The sequence below is a fragment of the Vipera berus genome (assembly GCF_964194415.1).
Source record: "Vipera berus genome assembly, chromosome: 2".
Classification (NCBI taxonomy): domain Eukaryota; kingdom Metazoa; phylum Chordata; class Lepidosauria; order Squamata; family Viperidae; genus Vipera; species Vipera berus.
In genome coordinates, this window is record NC_138203.1 from 234,918,243 (window position 1) to 234,938,769 (window position 20,527).

The window sequence follows — 20,527 nt, forward strand, 5'->3', positions numbered from 1 at the left end:
GGCTGCATTCACACATTGCACTAAGCCATAGACAGCCTGCCATTAAAAGGATTGTAGTGACCTGATGGAGATGTTGATGGTGCACCTCTCGCGACGGGGAGTAGATCAGGATGTCATCCAAGTAGATCACGACAAACTGATCTAACAAATCCCGGAAAATATCATTCATGAAATGCTGGAACACGGCGGGGGCGTTGGTCAGGCCAAATGGCATCACCGTGTATTCAAAGTGTCCGTATCGAGTACCAAAAGCTGTCTTCCACTCATCACCCGACCGAACTCTGACAAGGTTGTAAGTTCCACGCAAGTCCAGTTTCGTGAAGATCTTTGCCTCCTGGAGTTGGTCCAAGAGTTCGGGGAGGGGCAGTGGGTAATGATTGTGCACCGTGATGGCATTTAATTTTCTATAATTGCAGCAAAGCCGCAATTCGCCGGACTTCTTTTTGACGAAGAGCACAGGTGCAGACACTGGCGAGGACAAGGGCCGGATGAAACCCAGAGCCAAATTCTTATCCAGAAAGTACTGCAATGCAGCCAACTCGGGGTCTGACATGGAGTACAAACACCCCACTGGGAGAGGCACGTCAGGGACTAAATCAATGGGGCAGTCATAGGGCCTGTGTGGGGGTAATTGATCCGCCTCCGTCTCGCTGAACACATCAGCAAATTCAGTCAGTTCGGAAGGCAGGGAAACCCCTGGGGAACCCTCCACCTGGCCGGCACAGATATAGCGGGTGTGGTCCACACACTGTAAGCTTGGGAAGGTGACCAAGTTCTGTGACCAATAGATTTGTGGGTCATGCGCCCGGAGCCATGCCAGTCCCAAGACCATGGGGAAATGCAGATCTGAGGTGATATAGAACTGGATGGCCTCCTCATGGGAACTGATGGCCATACATAACGGTTGCGTGGCGGCCTTAATCAGCCCAGACAGGAGCACTCAACCATCGATAGTCTTCACTAACGTGGGCGGTTCCACCAGGCACTGGGGAACAGCCCATTTGGCCACAAATGCTGAGTCCATAAAATTTGTGGTGGCCTCAGAGTCAATTAAGGCATGAACTGGAATCCCCTTTGGCTTTCCGGGGAGGATCAGACATACCTCCAATATCAGATGCTGTGGAGGTCCACAAGCAGCATCAGAAAGACGTCGCTTGGTGTTGTGGGACGCCCGACCTAACACACCTTTTAGATCAGGCTCGGGACGTTTCCCAACAGAGGAGTAGGGGGCTTTCTCGGGGCAGACTTGGTCACTGATGCCCATTGTTGCTTCTTTGGGCAGAAGGCAGCCAAATGCCCAGGGTCCCCACAGTAAAAACACAACAGTAAAAACACAAAAACACAAAAGTGAGATAATAAAGGCCCAGTCTAGCACAATACAAACAAAGAAGAAAAATAACAGCTTTCAAAAGAAACCAGCATGGCTGCATAAAGAACTCTCTGATAAACTGAAAGATAAAAAGGACAAGTATAAGAAGTGGAAAGAGGGGCACATATCTAAGGCAGAATATCAGCAAACAGCCCATGCCTGCAAAGATGAAATGAGGGAAGCTAAGGCTCAAAATGAACTAAGGCTTGCGACCAAAGTCAAAAATAACAAAAAAAGCTTCTTTCAACATATAAGAAACAAGAAAAAAGTTAAGGAAATGATTGGTCCATTAGTGGGGGAAAATGGCAAGAAGGTGACAAGCAACAGGGAGAAAGCAGAACTATTTAACTCGTTTTTTGCATCTGTCTTTACACAAAGGGAAAAAACAGTCCAACCTACCAAAACCAGTGCCATAAAAGACAGAATAGAAACGCAAGTTAAGATAGGCAAGAAAATGGTAAGTGAGCACCTGTCCAGCCTAGACGAGTTCAAATCACTGGGACCAGATGGATTACACCCCAAGGTTCTCAAGGAACTGGCAGACGTGATCTCAGAACCACTGAACTATATTTTTCAAAAATCCTGGAGCACTGGGGAACTACCAGAGGACTGGAAGAGAGCTGATGTAGTTCCCAACTTCAAAAAAGGGAAAAAATAGATCCAGGAAACTACAGACTTATCAGCCTGACCTCAATACCTGGGAAGATTCTGGAAAAGATAATCAAACAACAAATCAGCGAACACCTTGATGCGAACAAAGTTATCACTAAAAGCCAACATGGGTTTGTCAAAAACAGATCGTGCCAGACAAACCTTATTGCATTCTTTGACCAAGTGATAAAACTAGTGGACAAGAGGAATGCTGTAGATATAATTTACTTGAACTTCAGTAAGGCATTTGATAAAGTAGATCACAACCTACTACTTGATAAGATAGAAAAATGTGGGTTAGATAGCATCACCACCAGATGGATTCGTAGCTGGCTGACAGGCCGTACTCAGCGTGTGGTCCTCAATGGAACTGCATCTACATGGAAGGAAGTGTGTAGTGGGGTGCCCCAGGGCTCTGTTCTGGGCCCAGTGCTCTTCAACATCTTCATCAACGATTTGGATGAGGGGATAGATGGGGAACTCATTAAATTTGCAGACGACATCAAGCTGGCAGGAATAGCCAATACTCTAGAAGATAGGCTTAAGATACAGGAGGATAAGGACAGACTCGAACACTGGGCGCTATCTAACAAAATGAAATTCAACTGTGAAAAAAGTAAGGTTCTACATTTAGGCAGGAAAAATCAAATGCACAGGTATAGTATAGGTGGTACCTTGCTCAATAGTAGTAACTGTGAGAGAGAACTCGGAGTCCTAGTGGACAATCACTTAAATATGAGCCAGCAGTGTGCTGCAGCTGCCAAAAAAGCCAACACAGTGCTAGGCTGCATTAACAGAGGGATAGAATCAAGATCACGTGAAGTAGTAATACTACTTTACAATGCCTTTGTAAGGCCACACCTGGAATACTGCATCCAGTTTTGGTCACCACGATGTAAAAAAGATGTTGAGACTCTAGAAAGAGTACACAGAAAAGCAACAAAGATGATTAGAGGTCTGGAGACAAAAACATATAAGGAACGGCTGCTGGAATTGGGTATGTATAGTTTAACGAAGAGAAGAGTGAGGGGTGACATGATAGCAGTGTTCCAATATCTCAGGGGCTACCACAAAGAAGAGGGAGTCAAGCTATTCTCCAAAGCACCTGAAAGCAGGATAAGAAGCAATGGATGGAAACTAGTCAAGGAGAGAAGCAACCTAGAACTAAGGAGAAACTTCCTGACAGTTAGAACAACTAACCAGTGGAACAACCTGCCTCCGGAAGTGGTGAATGCTCCAACACTGGAAGTTTTTAAGAAGAGACTGGCCAGCCATTTGTCTGAAATGGTATAGGGTTTCCTGCCTGAGCAGGGGGTTGGACTAGATGACCTCCAAGGTCCCTTCCAACTCATTATTATTATTATTATTATTATTATTATTATTATTATTATTATTATTATTATTATTATTATTATTATTATTATTATTAAGTAGTAGCTTCTGGGTAGTTTCAAGGGCAGAAGGCTCATATAGAGTGCTATGCAGTGATCCAAAAGGGAAGACACCAAAGGCTGGGTGACCATCAGTGGTGGGATTCAGCCAGTTTGCACCAGTTCGGCAGAACCGGTAGCTAATTTTTTGTTGCCCAGGCCCAGAATGGATTTCCGGAAGCGGCATCCACACAGAGAACCGGTTGTTCACATATTTGAATCCCACCACTGGTGACCATGCATGAGGCCTGACAACACATGACTGTGAAAGCCCTTCATAGTGCAGCACCAGGCAGAGCAGGCACTGCCGTGTTAAGAGCCATCCATGGTGATCATCCTGGGAGACTCTTGGAGAGGCCTTTTCTCTGTGAGGTTCATGGGACCTGGATGAAGCATTGCAGGCCTTCTCTGGGGCAGAGTTTCCTGTATGGTGCCTTTTCATATTTCAGAAACGATTAAAGCCATTTTATGTCATCAAGCGTTTGGCTCCAATAGGCTGGCTGGCTTGCAATATTTTATCTTTCCTCTACCTAAAAACATTAGTTCTCTCTTGTTCCCAGTTTTTAAAATCATGGAATCGCTTGCCCTTTTGACATCTTGTTAAAAACCAAAACGGAATCTATTTCCCATAAAAAGCGGTTTGTTCTTTATAATTAATCCCTAAACCTTATTATATTTTTTTAAAATATTCTAGTTTTCTGTGCATATTCCATTTTGTCTGTTTATAACTTTCTATCAAAATCTTATTTTGCTTTTTTGCTAAATTTATATTTATTTCAGATTATTTAAATTCTTGAGCTTATGATTAAAGTTTTCTTTTGTTCAGGATTGAAGGTAAAATAACCAGGCATTTTCCAACTTACCATTCTGAAGGTCTGTAATCACTTAAAAGTAGTTAATGAGCAATTTATGAAAATGAGATATGCAAATTTAGTGTCCTTTAAAAGTCTCTGCCATGGTTGCAAGCAAGATTGCTAATCTTACTGTGTTTCTGTGAAAGTAAGACCTACCCCCAAAATAAACCTAATATAAGCCCTACCCCAAAAATAAGCCCTAGTTTTGGGACAAGGCTCACACCTAAAAATCGAGCTAGGGTGGGTCTGGTGAGGTGGAAATGCCCCATGCCCTCTCACCTGCTTACCATTGCAGTTAGGTCTCCCATGAATCAACACCTACCTCACATTGCCAGCCCACCTCTTCTGTGGTCACTTGTTGCTGCTCATGTGCATTGCCCCTGGCCTCCATTTTGCTATCAGAGGCCTTCAGGAAATGCCTCTGCAGTTGAGAATGGAGCTCTGGATTGATGCGCGCAGCACCCCCTGGCCTCCATTTTGCCGTCAGAGACCTCTGGAAAGGCTTCTGATGACAAAATGCAGCCTGGGGTTCGGAGCGCTGCGCATGTCAATCCAGAGTTTCATTCTCAGCTGCAGAGGCATTTCCTGAAGGCCTCTGACAGTGAAATGGAGGCCGGGGGTGACATGCATGAGGGGCGGCGAGTGGCCACAGAAGTGGGCTGGCTGGGTGGGGCTGTTGCTGCCGCCGTGAGGTAAGACCATGGAAAAGACACCCCCCCCCAAAGGCCTGGTGCCTCTTTTGAAGGCAAAAACAAAATAAATGTGGGTCTTATTTTGGGGGAATCACGGTATAGTTTCTTGCTGTGCAAACCCATGGAAAACCATGTCCTCCAGTCTCCTTGCAAGGACCAGCTGCCCAGAGCACATATAGGCAATTCCCCCATTCTCTTCTTATCCTGAGAGGTTCCAACAAACTGGTCTACTTATCGGTCCCTTGGTCTTTGCCATGGCCAATAGCTCTGCTTTTGCAGGTCCACCTTCAATTGTACTGTCCTTCTGTTTTTCTAACTAGTATCCTTTACACCCTATCAGGATGAAACATTCACGTTTGAAGTTTACTCCATCTGAGAACACTTCCCAAACTTGAACTCAGATTGGTTCTCCCAGATAATATTCATGCCTACATACATATGTACATGGGCATGCTGCAATAGTCATAAGTGTGAAAACCCCAATATATTAGTATTGGGGTTTAAAAACAACGTTGCGCACAATGTTTCTAGCTGATTTTGTGAGGCAAGAACATTATGTTTTATACATCAGTTACTAAACAAAGTGTTTTGCAGATGAGATCCCTGAAGCCTTGTGAGAGATCATTTGAGACTGAAACTTGTCCCAAGGCAGAAAACTCTGGATATTTTCTCCCTCCAAATTGTTAAAAATAAACATAAAAATAAACAAGTGTGCCTTTTTACAAGATTGAGCACTAGACTTGGATCTTAACCAAGGGTGCTGTCTGTCTGTAATCTGTTCGTTTTGGCCTAGTTTTAAATAGGAAGTAAGCAAACATATAGATATTTTAAAAAACAAACATTTCAATGCAGGTTAATTACATTCTATGTATTATAAATTATGACAGTGATGGAAAAGCAACTTTGTGACCATTGCCTACATTGACAACTTTTGCTGTGTTTTACTATGTGTATTCCCAATTGCTTGCTTGCTTGCTTACAGGTAGTCCTCAGCTTATAACCATTCGTTTAATGATTGTTTGAAGTTACAACAGCATTAAAAAAAAGTGATTTATAACCAGTTTTCACACTTATGACCATTGCAGCATGCCCATGTACATATGTACGTATGCATGTATGGCATGTATTTATGACTGTCCTGGGGTCATGTGATCACCCTTTTGTAACGTTCTCAGCTGGCTTCTGACAAGCAAAATCAATAGGAGAAAACGGTTTCAGTTAATGACCACCGACTTAACTGCAGTGATTTGCTTAACAACTATGGAAAAAAGGTCATAAAATGGGGCACGACTCATTTAACACCTGTGTTGCTTAACAATAAAAATTCTGGGTTCAGCTGTGGATGTAAACTGAGGACTACCTGCATGTCTTGTAATCTATTCCTCTCCAAAGTACATAGATACGAACATCAATTATCTTCTTGCTACTTATCCCAGCATCAGGGTAAGCATTCCAAAGGGCCAGAGAGTGGAGGAAAAAGGCTGTGAACTTTGCCCTTTTATCTGACTTCCTCAGGAATCAAGTTCTGAAAATTTTTCCTGCTTGGGAAAACAGCTCAGCTGATTGTTTGGGGTCCCATCCTTCTGATACTATAATGCAGGGGCGTCAAACTGCCGGCCCACAGGTCGGATACGTCATCTGGAAGCCGCACCCACCCCATTGCCGGCAATGCCAAAACTCTCCCGATAAGTTGCGCAATGTCACCTGACATCGTGAGTTTGACATGTCTGCTATAAAGCAAATGAAAGCTGAAGTAGAATCATAAGCACCGTAATTTTTTGTGTAATGATTGCATTGGTTGAAGACTGATAAAGAATATCTGTAGCTCAGAATTGAAATGAGGGGTCCTTGGTACTTTCTGAGCTTGATTGTTTCCTTGCAGATGTTTCATTACCCAAAATAGGGAACCTCATCAGTACTAGTGGCTAGCACTGTACTTCTGTACTATCCATACTTCTTTCACCATCACTCATTTTCATATTCAATCCCTGTTTATTCAGGACACTTTTTCCTCTAACTTTACCTCTTCTTGTTTTATTTCCCACACTGAACTAACCATTCACATTGCATCCAATTTACTCTTAGGCTTCTCCTTGCATAGTTAACTTTCACTTCCACACAATAAATTGACTGGAAGCATATTCTTATAAATAGTCATTTTCACTTCTTTTGGGAAACAGTAGCTTCTCCCAGCAGCCCAAATGTTTCTCACAACTACCCACAATGTTTTAACCTGCTTGGTCTTTGATATATTAATTTTCAGATCCATATTCCTGTGCAGGATATAGTTCACCTAGTCACTGCAATTTGTTTGAGTTCTCAGCCAAAAACATGGATTTGCCTGCATACAAAAATGCACCACTTTAACTTCTCCATTCAAGACAGCTTTAAAGAACCATCCCTTTATTTATAAATATAGCCATAAATACATTAAACGACAAAGTTTATCATATATTTTGTCTTACTGCTTTAATAACTTATTTATCTTACTGATCATGATGAACCCTTTTATAAGCATTCCACTTCTTATCATATTTCCACTACATATTACTTTCATCTTTGCCAACCAACCTTTGATTCCATTTTTGTACAAAGGTTTACATAATGTAAATTTATTAGTTGAATTATAGGTTTTTTCTAAGTCAATAAGCCTAGGATAAGCTCATCTATGGAGGTTCTCAGTCATCCAGGTATGGTTGTCCCAAAGGTGTTTTTTGTCAGGAGGCAACTGGACTGTCTTGTGTTTCTTTTGAAGACATTTCACTTTTCATCCAAGAAGCTTCTTCAGCTCCTTCCACTCCCTACCATCTAGTCCCTTTGGGACTAGAATAAACTCACTTTCATGTGTTTTTCAATCACTTGAATGGGAACATCTAGTCTACATGTTCACTGACCAACTTAAAACTGCACCACACTTAAAAACTTTCTTTATTGTCACATCTCATATCCTTTTTAGAAATCTTACCAACACCTTCTCAGACATGCTTAACAAACTAACCTCCTGTACTTTTTGCATTTACTCTTCTTGTGTTTCCTTTTGGGTGAAGGAACAATAATGGCTTTCTTCCAATCATCAAATACTGATGCAATCTTCACACGCATATTAAATAAACTCTTCATAAACTCTATCTAACCCTCCTGCAGATGCACCATCTTCACCACCAACCTCAACATTTTGCATTGTTCTCACAACATGACGACTTCCTTTTCATCATTTTTGTCTTAAACAAGTGAACAGGGACAGCAAAAAAGAGAAGAAGAAGAAGAAGAAGAAGAAGAAGAAGAAGAAGAAGAAGAAGAAGAAGAAGAAGAAGAAGAAGAAGAAGAAGAAGAAGGAGGAGGAGGAGGAGGAGGAGGAGGAGGAGGAGGAGGAGGAGGAGGAGGAGGAGGAGGAGGAATAGGAGAAAGAATCCAAGGACTCTGAGGCTGGGTACTCCTGCTAACTGGCTGCTGACTTCTGCTTAGAGTATACTTAAATGCTGATGCTTGGCCATTGTGTCTGACTGGAGTACTGTTCTTGCTGACTTAGTTGACGAGCTTCAAGAGACATGGGCTGATTGAATTTCCAGGGAGCAAATCCAATGAACAAGTGAACAGGAAGAGCTAACAGGAATTTGAGAAGAGGAATGGAGAAGAATCAGACTTGCATACTGGATTTCAGAAGAGTGGGTTCTGAAACTCCAAAAGAATGCTTGTGGAATCCAATGGCTTTCAAACCTAGAGAAGAAAACAGTCCAGTAATGATGGCCAAGCCTATGAAATAGAATACTGAAGGTGCTATCACAAACAATTCCTTCGAGAAGGAAAAATAGGAGAGATTGAAAGTGGTTGGAAATGAATGCACACTAAAATAGAGAAGAAGAAAAAGAAACATATATAGGAAATGGAAGGAAGGGATCATAGTCAGGGAAGAATAATCTCCAGGAAATGTATGAACTATTTCAGAGAATCCAAATCTCAGAATAAGCTGAGACTTGCAGCAGATACCACAGCAACAAAAAGGGCTTTCTTCTGGTCCTAATGATGCTACTGTGGGAAAGCATGAGTTAGCAACGAACAGATTGTCTCAAAGTAACTGTACTCCTGTCTCTGATAGAGCTTCTATTTTAGGGGATACTATAGACCTAATGCATCTCAGCAAGGTCTTCAACAAAGCTACTGGTGATATTCTCCTTAATAAAAAGATAAATTGTGGATTGGATGATACCACTGTTGACTAAATGATCAAAACAGTACTTGATAATGGGTCTATTTTTCCTTAAGGGTTATTATTAATAACCAACAGAGTTCTCCTTTGCTGTTTAGCATGTTTATCGATCACGTGGATGAGGGACTGAGGGAACAGCTTCAGCAATGAGCTGAAATGACTAAGAAGGTATTTAACAGGGAGAAATGTAAAGTTCTGCATAGGGGTAAAAAGAAATGAAAGTCATAAGTTTAGGTAGGGGGAGATTGATAGGCAGCATTCCACACGAAATGCATCTGGATTGACCACAATTTAAACATAAGCCAGAAGTTAAAGTTAAACATAAACCTGCTAAAAATTTAAAGCTGTTATAAATACAAATATTATCTTGGTGTACCTTAACAGGAACACAGCACTGGCAACTTCAGAGATGATCTAGTGTAGGGGTCTTCAAACTTGGCCCTTTTATGACTTGTGGACTTCAACTCCCAGAATTCCTCAGCCAGTGTGCCTGGCTGAGCAATTCTGGGAGTTGAAGTCCACAAGTCATAAATGGGCCAAGTTTGAAGACCCCTGATCTAGTGGATCCTTTACTGAGCTGGAGGGATGAACTAGAAGATTTTTATGGTGTCTTCCAATTCTGTGATTCTATGTGTCGGGCCTCGGGAGCCCGACACTCGAGGGGGGCCCCTCCACCTCCCCGGCACCCCCTGCCTGCCGCCCGCCGGACTTGCCTGCCCCCTCAGCGGTCCGCGAGGCTCCGGGGGCCGCGCCGCCGCTTCGGCCGTCTTCTTCCGCGTCACAGCTGCTGTCTACGCCTGGCGGTGCGTCGGCGGCCCAGAGGGCTCCGGAGGCCGTGCCGCCGCTTCGGCTGTCTTCTTCCGCACCACAGCTGCTGTCTTCGCCTGGTGGCGCGTCGGCGCAGGGCTCCCCCGCCCACGACGTGACCGGCGGAGGCCCAGACCCACTCACGGCGGCCTGGGAGGCTACGGGAGCTACGGCTGCTAGCGGGACCGCCGTTTCGGGAGCCCGCAGCACGACGCCGGCCCTTCCCCGGCTTTGGCTACCGGGACTACGTTTGGCAAGGCAGGCCGAGGCACTGGACAGTCGGGCGCGGGGCTGTATGGCTTGGGAGCCGGCGGGCCCGTTGGGGGACAGGTCCCTTCCCGCCGCGGTGCCTGGGTGGCTGGGAGCCCCGGGCGTGAACGACCACAGGGGGTTCCGGAGTTGGGCGTGGCAGGGGGGTGGTGAGGGGGTGGAGCACGGTGGCGGCAGCGCGCGGGAGGGGGCTTACCTGGTTGGGCGATGGGCGAAGGGACTTGTAGAGGAGGGGTGGGGAAGTTATAGGGAATGGGAGGGCGTGGGCGTGTTTGGGTGGAGTATGGGTGGGTGTTTCGGGTGTGTATATTAGAGCGTTGGCTGCAGGTAGCGGCCAACGCTGGCTTTGTTTCTTGCTGCGGCTGTTGCCTTGGAGAATAAAGTGCTTGCAGATCGCAGCGGAGGTCTCTCGTTCCTGTGTTCGGCACTCTGCCCTGCTTGCTGCAGGACGAGCTTTGACAGAAAGCCAGCGTAGCCACAGCATTGCGGCCTTTCTGCCTTTCTGCTGTGTTTCGCTTTGTGTGCCATGGCAGAGGGTTTGCAAGGAGCCGCCTTGGAGACTGGATTGGAGGAGGCCGGCGTGGCCGGGGCGGAGGCAACACCACCCGAGGAGAGGGAAGTGGAGGACGCCCAGCCAGCTGTGCGGCCTAAGGTGCGGGAAGCACCACCAGCAGACCCCGCAGTGGAGTCCCAGGGTGCTAGCAGCCAGACCCTGGGGGGGAGTGGTGGCTGAGCTCGGTCCTGGGCCGCACGGGACACGAGCAAGGGCGAACGGGCCGGCCCAGTGGGGCTCCACTGGGTTGGAGGGAGCGCCGGCTGACCGATGACGACGGCGAGGAATGGAGCTATTCAACCGCCCCGGGTAGCCAGACTATGGACGTGCTACGTGATAGGTTCGGAGAGGTCGGGGCACGTGACAGCGGTTCCTGGGCGGCCATGGGCCCTGAAGGGGACACAGGCCAGTGGTCTCTTGGGGGGGCACCCAGTCAGCCAGCGACGTCTCGTTTCCGACTGGCCAGCCCGAAGTTCAAGGTGCCCGGGGAGGGTGGCGTTCGGCCCTCATCCACGCGAGCACAAGGGGGGCGAGAAGCATGGCCGACACCTGACCGGGCCCCTGGTCGTCCGGCACCCAGGTCGGCGGGGGCGTCCCTGGCCCAAGCCCCTTCATCTGTTGGGCATTGGGGTCCGGGTGTGGTATGGGGACCTCCACCGCTCACCGCAACCTACGATGGCCACCCCGACCGCCTGGCTATGTTCCTGGGTCAGGTGATTAACCATCTGGATGGGTATGCCCAGGCCTACACATCACAGTGGGCGATGGTGGTGGCGGTCACCGCATGCCTTCAGGGAGAGGCTGCGACCTGGGCAGCGGATCTTTACAGTGACCACGCCCGTGAACTCGGCGACGTTGGGCTATTCCTGGATGCCCTGCGCGTCCGGTTTGAAGATGTTTCCCGTATACACCGTGCGGAAGCCGAGGTTTTAACCATCAGGCAGCGGGGACGGCCAGCGGAGGAGTACGTGCACAAGTTCCGCAGGGTTGCGGGCAGGTTGCGCTCGTGGCCTGAGCGCCTGCTGGTGCACCACTTTCGGGCCGGCCTTGATGGAGCTCTCCGGCGGGCATGTGTGGTGTGGGGGGTCCCGGCACGGCTTCAGGACTGGTTCAGGGTGGCGGTGGAGCTAGATATTGGATTGCAGGACACCCGGGGCAGGCCTGAAGCGGGCCCTGGAGCATGGAGGGCCGCGGGAGAGCCGAAAGCCGAGGGCCGGAAGCCCGGGCCGGCGGTGTCACAACCCGCCCCCCTACCGGCACCCCGTCCAACGTTTCGCTGCTTCCGGTGTGACCAACCGGGCCACCGGGCAGTGGACTGCCCGTTACCACTGCCCCGGCCAGGGCCCAACCCTCCGGTGGCACGGGTCCCAACTCCCAGGAGAACCGCAGAACGCTCCAGAACGGCGTACCAGGTGGCCGACAAGACACCCCGAACGTCAACCTCGATGCGTCTAGAGGGGCCGGCGGATGGGCGGACCGATACATCCGACGGGTCTGAGGATCATGAGTACGAGGAGGACCCGATGGTAAGTGCTCCAGTGTGCCCTTTTGTATTGCCTGTGACGTTGATAAGCCCACAAACAGGCGAAAGGAGGGAATGTAAAGTTTTGATCGATACAGGTAGCACGCGCTGCCTTATCAGCCTGGTAACCGCAAGGGAGGCCGGCATCCCCCTTCAGAGGCTCCCCAAACCTCTCCGGTTCCAGCAGGTAGACGGGTCCCTTCTGGGCGGGGCACCCATCACGCATGTGACGGCACCGGTGAGGATGGAGTTAGGTACACACTGGGAGACCCTACGGTTTGTCGTGGTGCCGTCCATGACAGAGGCGGTCATCCTGGGGCTCACATGGTTGGACAGATGGGGTCCCACGGTCTGGTGGGAGGGGGGGTGCCGACACCTTCATCTAGGGACGGGGCCCCAGCCCCCTGCAAAGCATACCTTCATGGGTCCGGAGGGGGCCGGTGGGCCTGAGAGGGCCGCGGGGGTGGGAGCTGGGCGTGAGATACAGGTGCCACGGGAGTACGGCGATCTAGCAGACGTCTTCGATGAGAAAGAGTGTGATGCCCTGCCACCCCACCGCCCCACGGACTGTGCCATTGAACTGGAGCCAGGGGCAAAACTGCCGAAACCCCGCATGTACGCAATGGCACCCCGGGAGATGCAGGAGCTTCGACAATACATAGATAAGAACCTGCGGAGGGGGTTCATCCAGCCTGCCCGGTCCAAGATGGTGGCCCCTGTCCTATTCAGGGAGAAGAAGGACAGGACCCTAAGACTGTGCGTGGATTACCGGGGGGTTAACGCGGTATGTGTGGAGCACTTGTACCCCCTCCCTCTGGTGAAGGACCTTTTGGCCCATTTGGCTACGGGCCGGGTGTTCACCAAATTAGACCTCAGGGAGGCATACTACCGTGTCCGGATCAAAGACGGCGACGAATGGAAGACGGCTTTCAATTGCCCGTTGGGGAGCTTTCAGTTCAGGGTAATGCCGTTTGGTCTGCAAGGAGCCCCCGCGGTCTTTATGCAATTGATTAACCAAGTCCTGCATGAACATTTGTACCGGGGGGTCCTAGTCTACCTTGATGACATCCGCATATACACGTCAACGCTGGAGGAGCATGTCGCCCTGGTACGGTGTGTGCTAACCAAACTGAGGGACGCTCAATTATATGTGAAACTCTCTAAATGTGAGTTTCACAAGTCCCGGCTGGACTATTTGGGATATCGGGTGTCCTCAAACGGGGTGGAGATGGACCCAGGGAAGGTGGAAGCCATCCAACAATGGCAGGCCCCACGAACCTGGAAACAGTTGCAGAGTTTCCTGGGTTTCGCTAATATTTACCGCCAGTTCATCCCAAACTTTGCTTCCATCGCCTTGCGATGCCAGTTTCATTGTCTGGCATATCACTATCATCCCATTAAAAAACTAAAATACTCTTTCTAAAATCCTCTGATTTCAGTTCCATCCCAAATTATTTCATCATTTTTATTCTTAAACTCACTCTCTTTGTTAGTGGTCACTTGTTTAGCCTCTGCACCACTCCCCAGTATTCTTTTTTCATTTCCCTCAAAATCAGTCAACATTTTCTCTTTTATTTGTTTCTCATCCATAGTTTTTTTCACCTCATCTTTTCATCAAACTTTTTTTTTTAAAATTCCCATTAATGTAACTGCACAAACTTCTTTGATATTTGGTAACATTTTTCTTTCCAATCTATTCCAAATAGAGTCCATGTCATCTTTCATTATACCTACTTTCTATTCATCCTGTTGAATGAAATTCATCTGTTAATACATTTCAAAAGGAACTGATACTTTCTTTTCCTGTACTCATTCTACTTTCAATTTATTTTTATTTATTTTTTTAAAAAGGCTGACTTTTTCATATCTATTTTTCCCCAAGAAACCTTTCACTGGAGTACAACATACAACTGTCACCAATTGACTCATGAATTCATACTTTCATATTTGCACACAACAATCTGTATGACACTGATTCATAAATACTGACATACTTAAGCTTATACTTTCACTTCCCTGAAAATAGTCATTAAAAAAAATTCAAATCATTTTATTTCAAATCTATTACATCCTTCCCTTTCTCTTGTTTGTTTGTTTGTTTGTTTCACCAATGCCATCTGCAGCATTGCCACTAACAATAAGGACGATATTGGTCAGTTTGGGCAAATTTTTGGGCACACTATTATCAAATTATCACTTACATATTGTTGCTTTTATCTCATGAACTAGGAGATATCGAAACACTCAGAATGGCAAATTGGGATGTGGAATAAGAAGGGCCTAATCCCAAGACAGATTTCAATTTCGTAATCTCTCCACGCCAACTGCAAGTTAAAATTTGGTTGATAAATAGCTTAAGCTCCATTTCATCTATTATAAACCTGTTGTCATGGTTCCAATCGACAGAGACAAATAAAGCAGAACTCCGAGGCTTGCAAATTCCTCAAAGAACATGTTTATTGATACAGAGTATCAGCACTTCAAAAGTGAAACCGAGTCTGAAAAGATGCATAACAACTCCCCAATACAAAGTTAAGAAATTCTACCCCTAAAGCTATGCAAGCAACTATGTTTCCCCATTCAGCTTGTTGGCGGGCTTTTCATGAAATGCCTAGGCTGCAGTCTCAGGAGCAGCTGATGACCTTGGTTCCCATGAGAGAAAGATAAAGAGTGAAAATGTTTTGTCTAGCGCAGTGGTGGCGAACCTACGGCATGCGTGCCAGAGGCGGCACACAGAGCCCTCTCTGTGGGCACGTGTGCCATCGCCCCAGCCCCACCTCCCCTCGTGGCCCCCTCCTCACCAGCAGCCCCTCCGAGAGCCACCCCTGGGTGCAGCCCGTGCAGAGGAGCACCGCCAAGGACATGGCAGCCAAGCAGCAGGGACAAGACTCCGCTCTCGCACCCCGTTGTGCACAGAAGATGCTGCGTGGCGTGACCAGAGGGTGTGGCCACCATGGCACTGGATAGCTGCCTGGGTGAACTGCTGTGGTGGGCCGTGGAGGCAGTAGGAGGCCCTGCAGGTGGGCAGGTGGCAGAGCGGGGGGCCGGCGGGCTGTGGAGCGGGGGTGGGCGGGCCACAGGGCAGGCAGCAGAGTGGGGTGGCAAGAGGGCAGGGTGGTTTTGGGGCACTTGGTGTCTAAAAGGTTCATCATCACTGGTCTAGCGCAACACCTGGCAACCCCCCCCTCCCTCCGTGCTATGTGGCAACTAGGAATGAGAAGGAAAAAATGTCTACAGCCATGCTCATTCTAAAGTTGACACCTGTGCAGTAATTAGGATCTGTGGAAGAAGCCTTTCTAAAGATGCTTCCCTGGTCAGAGACCTATTTATCTGTCACACAGGAAAAGACCTCCCCCATCACATTTAGAAGAGTAGTCATCCCTTTTGCCATGTTAGTAACCATTTTAATTTATGATGTACACTTTTTATTCTACCTTCTGCTGTTTGGTTTGCATTACTTGCTTTGGTTAAATAGAAAAGTTGAATATGAATAGAATAAATGAGTAAAACTAAGCAAGCCAAACAGGACTAAACAGAGGGTCTATCTAATCCAGAATCCTGTTTGAAGAGTTGCAGGTCAGATGCCCACAGGGAACGCTGCTTAGACTCTCTCTGCTTTAAGATATGAAGCATCCATTTATCTGTCATGGTTAGTAGCTAATCATCATCATCCCATCCTCCATATCAATTTATGATTTTACTATGCACAGCCTCTAGGTTATTATTATTATTTATTATTTATTTATTTATTATATTTTTATACCGCCCTTCTCCCGAAGGACTCAGGGCGGTGTACAGGGCAATAAATATAAAAACAGAATACAAAAGTTAAAAAACGATTAAATATTATGCCCAAGTTTAAAACAGTAATTAAAACATATTAAAACCCCAACCCTAACCCATCAAACCAGGTCAGATTGCTCAAATAAATAAGTTTTTAGATCGCGCCAGAAGGAGCGAAGGTCGGGGGCCATCCGGAGCTCAACCGGCAAGCGGTTCCACAGGTCTGGCGCTCCCACAGACTACTTCTTAAAAGGATGTCTAAGCTAGTGGCTAGCTGGTTGTTTTATGCCAATGCATCTGAATGCACTTTGCACACAGTAACATTTCACGGGTCAGTTTTGTCACTTCTCAGCTACAATTGATGATTTCATTGGCTTGAAGGCTTGAGGGACACATTGGTTACAAAGTCCATACAAGAAAGTATTCAGTGAAGCGTCTTTAAAACTTGTCTGATTAATGTTCACTTCTATAGGTCAGTCATCCAGAAATTGAAATCTTCCAATTGTACAGTCCTTGCTTAATGGGGACCAGCAACTCTATTGCTAAGCAACCTGGTTGCAAAGCACAAAGTCATGTAACCATACTGACAATACAACATTTAGAGCAGTTCTGGCTACAGTTGTTAAGTGAATCCCACACAGTTTTTAAGTATGATGTCATGTGATCACCATTTACCACTTCCTGCCGACTTCCCCATTAACTTTGTTTATCAGAAACCGACAGTGAAGCCAGCAATGAGGGTCATTGTGATGGTCATGATGGCAAACTGATTGCTAAGTGCCCGGGTCATGATCATGTCACCGCTGGGACAATTGCAACTATGAGAACCAGTCATAAGTCTCCTCATCTAGCATTATGGTAGCTTTGAATAGTCACTGAACTAGTGGTTATTAAATCTCTAGAATTCCTACCAGCCCATGAACTGAAAGCCAGTATTTACTGTAGCATGCAGTACAGCATACAGCCAAAGTTTACTGAACAAATCAAAGCATTTATACCAGATGCTAAACCACAAATCAAAATGATATTTCTCTGAAATAGATAAGTGAAAGTGCTAATTGTCCTGCCTTGTTAACCATGCCATGAGATGCATTTCTTGTGTGCTATTCTTAAAGGATGTATGCTCACAACATTGCTTTGATTTCACCCTGAGCCCACCGGGGAAGCAGCTAAAATTTGTATTTAGCTGTGTTGATGTTAAAATAGTGTTTCCTTTGATCTTTTATCACAGCCCTTGCTGCATGAATTGATGATGCTGGTGATGACACAGTCAAGAGCTGGGATGTGCCAAACTCCCACAGGCTGTTTTATGTATCTAGGCTGCTGCAAATATAAACCGCTTCCTCTCCGGTCACTACCCTTCTGCCTTCCATGGCAATTTGGGCTGCTGGAGAAAATGGACATCTGTCTCCCATGTGTATATTTGCCTGTTGTAATGTCTGATGGGGCATTATGCAGATCCCTTATATACATGAGCTTAGAATTCTTCCGGAAATGGGCTTAGAGTTCTTCAGGAAATCCCTCTATATAAACACGTGCTTAGTGAATGACTGGCTAATAAAGACTGATACTTAAAATAAAAGATATAATGGCCTCTTCAGACAACAGCAGTCCTGTATTACACAGAAGAAGGATGTTACCTGGAAAAGAGAGCTGGGTTTCTGCCAGCCATGTGATTCTCATATGACTGTGTTATGGTTCTTCTGCTGTTTTTATTGACGGCGGTTTTCACGTGACAACATTTTCTACTGTTTTTATTACTTGGAGGGGGTAGAACCAGGAATGGCTTCCTCAGTTCATGCCCAAACGCCAGATTGGATGGGGAGGGGAAGGTGGGACAGGTTGAAGGAAGGAAAGATGTCACAAAGCATAGGGCTTTTTTTTCTGCACTCACCCTCTGCATGTGTGCAAAATATAGTTGTGCTTAATAGCAGACCTTAAAAGGGTATCAGCTACATTAATGACATTTCTCCTCTTCTCAAATAGGGAAAAAAACTGTTAAGAAAGCAAGGAATTCTCTAAAACAAAAACTTGCCTTTGCTCCATAATAATTGTTCTGCTCGTATATATTTTGCTTAGCTGACTGACTAACCAATCCAATAACATTGATAGGATTAACTCTAAGAATGGGGTGGGTGGTACCTAAATTTGACAAAACTAATTAATTAATTAATGTCTTGTCCTTTAGTGAGCCTACCAATCTTAGAATCCCAGCCAATGGGGGATCCTAGAAAGCTCCTGTATATTGACTCAGACCACGGATCCACCTATCTCCATGTTGTTTACCTTGGTAGGTGGTTGATCTCCAAGGTTTCAGGCGGAGAGTGAGATGGCAGAGATGACACCTAAGAATTCTGAATGAAAAGCTGATGAGCTTACCATCAAGATACAGCTCTTTTCTATTCAATGTGATGATGTAGTAGAGTGCCAAGGATCTCCTGTTAGACCTTCATTCTAGTCTCACTTTTCATTCTCAAACCAAGGGTAGATTCTTCGTCTCTTCCCCAAATGATAATGGCAAGAGGTTCTATGCCTTCATTATGCACCAAATGTTTGTCCCCCAAAGAACTCTTCAGGGCCTCAACGAAAATTACGCAGCCGAGGAACACAAGCACCATTCTACTCAAACCTCATCCTTAACAGCCTGAAGTCTAGAGTTCATGCTCCATACATCTTCTTTCTTGTTTAAAATAATTTTACATGGCCATTTAAAAAAATAAGTCAGCCAGCATTTTAATAGAGGAATAAAAAAGAATAAGGAAGTAATGAAAGTGATCAAAGGCAAGAAGAAAAGGGGGGAAAAGAAGAAAAAGATTGGAAAATGATCCATGTAAACTGTTCATGAAAGATCCCACCGAAGCATCCTGCAGGGCACTCATCTGAGACGGAAGCCTTTGGAGGACACAACTCTTGTATTGTTTATATGTATCATTTGTTAGCTCACAGCCGGACACATGACTACAGCTGGAGTGATGGATGGATGGAGCTCAAAATGACTTGCCTTGTCTCTCTCTCTCTCTCTCTCACACACACACAGTGGTTTCCGTAAGTTAATGAAAATTGCACAACACAGCTGCCAACTGCCATGCCGGATATATTTTGCAACCAATGCTGCCATACAACATCAGCAGGATGATATACCCAGATATTTTGGAGGAAACCATGAGGAAGTCCAGGACAAAACTTTTAAAACGTGAACATGTTTTCAAAGCCAGTATACTAGAGATCTGAGAAGTGCTTAGGTGTTCTGCTGGAGGGCCATGATAGAGGTACACAATCATATTTCACTGCTAATCAGCGCTACAGGTGAGGAAGAAATGAGTTCCAATAAACTTGGGAAAGAACGGTAGGGCCCTTTGTGAGAAATACAGCTAATTGGTGAAATAGCCAGGGATGCTTTGATGTTCTACTCATTTCTATGACTTTCCAAAAAGAAGCTGAGAAACTCTTTATTATTGGAGAAGAGCCAGGTTAAAAAATTAGGAATCTGGTAGCAGAAATATATAAAAGTTGGAAAAGGTGCTGGCAGATTCCTTGCTAAAAATTCTAGTCAAGCAACCAGAGAGCCTTTAGAAACCAAGCTTGATACTTCTTTAAATTTCAAGTGTAATGATACAAAAGCATAATTTTTCAGAAGAAGAAAAAAAAGACCTTTTTTTGACATGGCCTGACCCTTTGCCCAGTAGGTACCAAGATATCCATCAGGAAGTGGGTGTAGGTGTCAAAAAAAAGTCAAGATGGAAGAAGAAATAAATAATAAACATCACATGCTGATGGCCATGAAGACAAATTAAACTCAACATTAGAAAAGAGACACTTCCTAACACTAACAAATGGGCAACCCAATCTTGGGGAATGTGCTGCAGTGGCAAAATTAACCACAAATATCCAGAACAGGACTAAATTTAAGCAAGAATGGTTCCCCTTTATTTCATATGTCACCTAACAAAGCAACACTTAGTGTAGAATATGACTTTTAAGGGAAAATATTTTTTATAAAGAAAGAAATAATTTCAGTGTTCATAAATATGTCGATACAATAATCAGTTGGGAAGAATGGGAGGGAATTTAAAACTATGTAGCTATGTTGCTTCTTAGTATTGTTTTTATCTTTTTGGTTTTTATTTATTTTTTAAAAAATATAAATAGTGCATATCAATATTAATATGGTGTCTTATAGACATTTCTAGTTATTTAAGATGACATAATGAGTATAATTAACTAGCCATTTAATTAATTATTTTTACAGTTTATCCTAATTGGAAACTTTGTTGCTTTGTTGACATTTTATTCTTTACTCATTATGTGCTTCATATGTTGTTTCTTTCTTTTATGTAGTCGTTTATTCTGGCTTTTTTTAATGATTTAACAAAAAAAACTATTTTTATA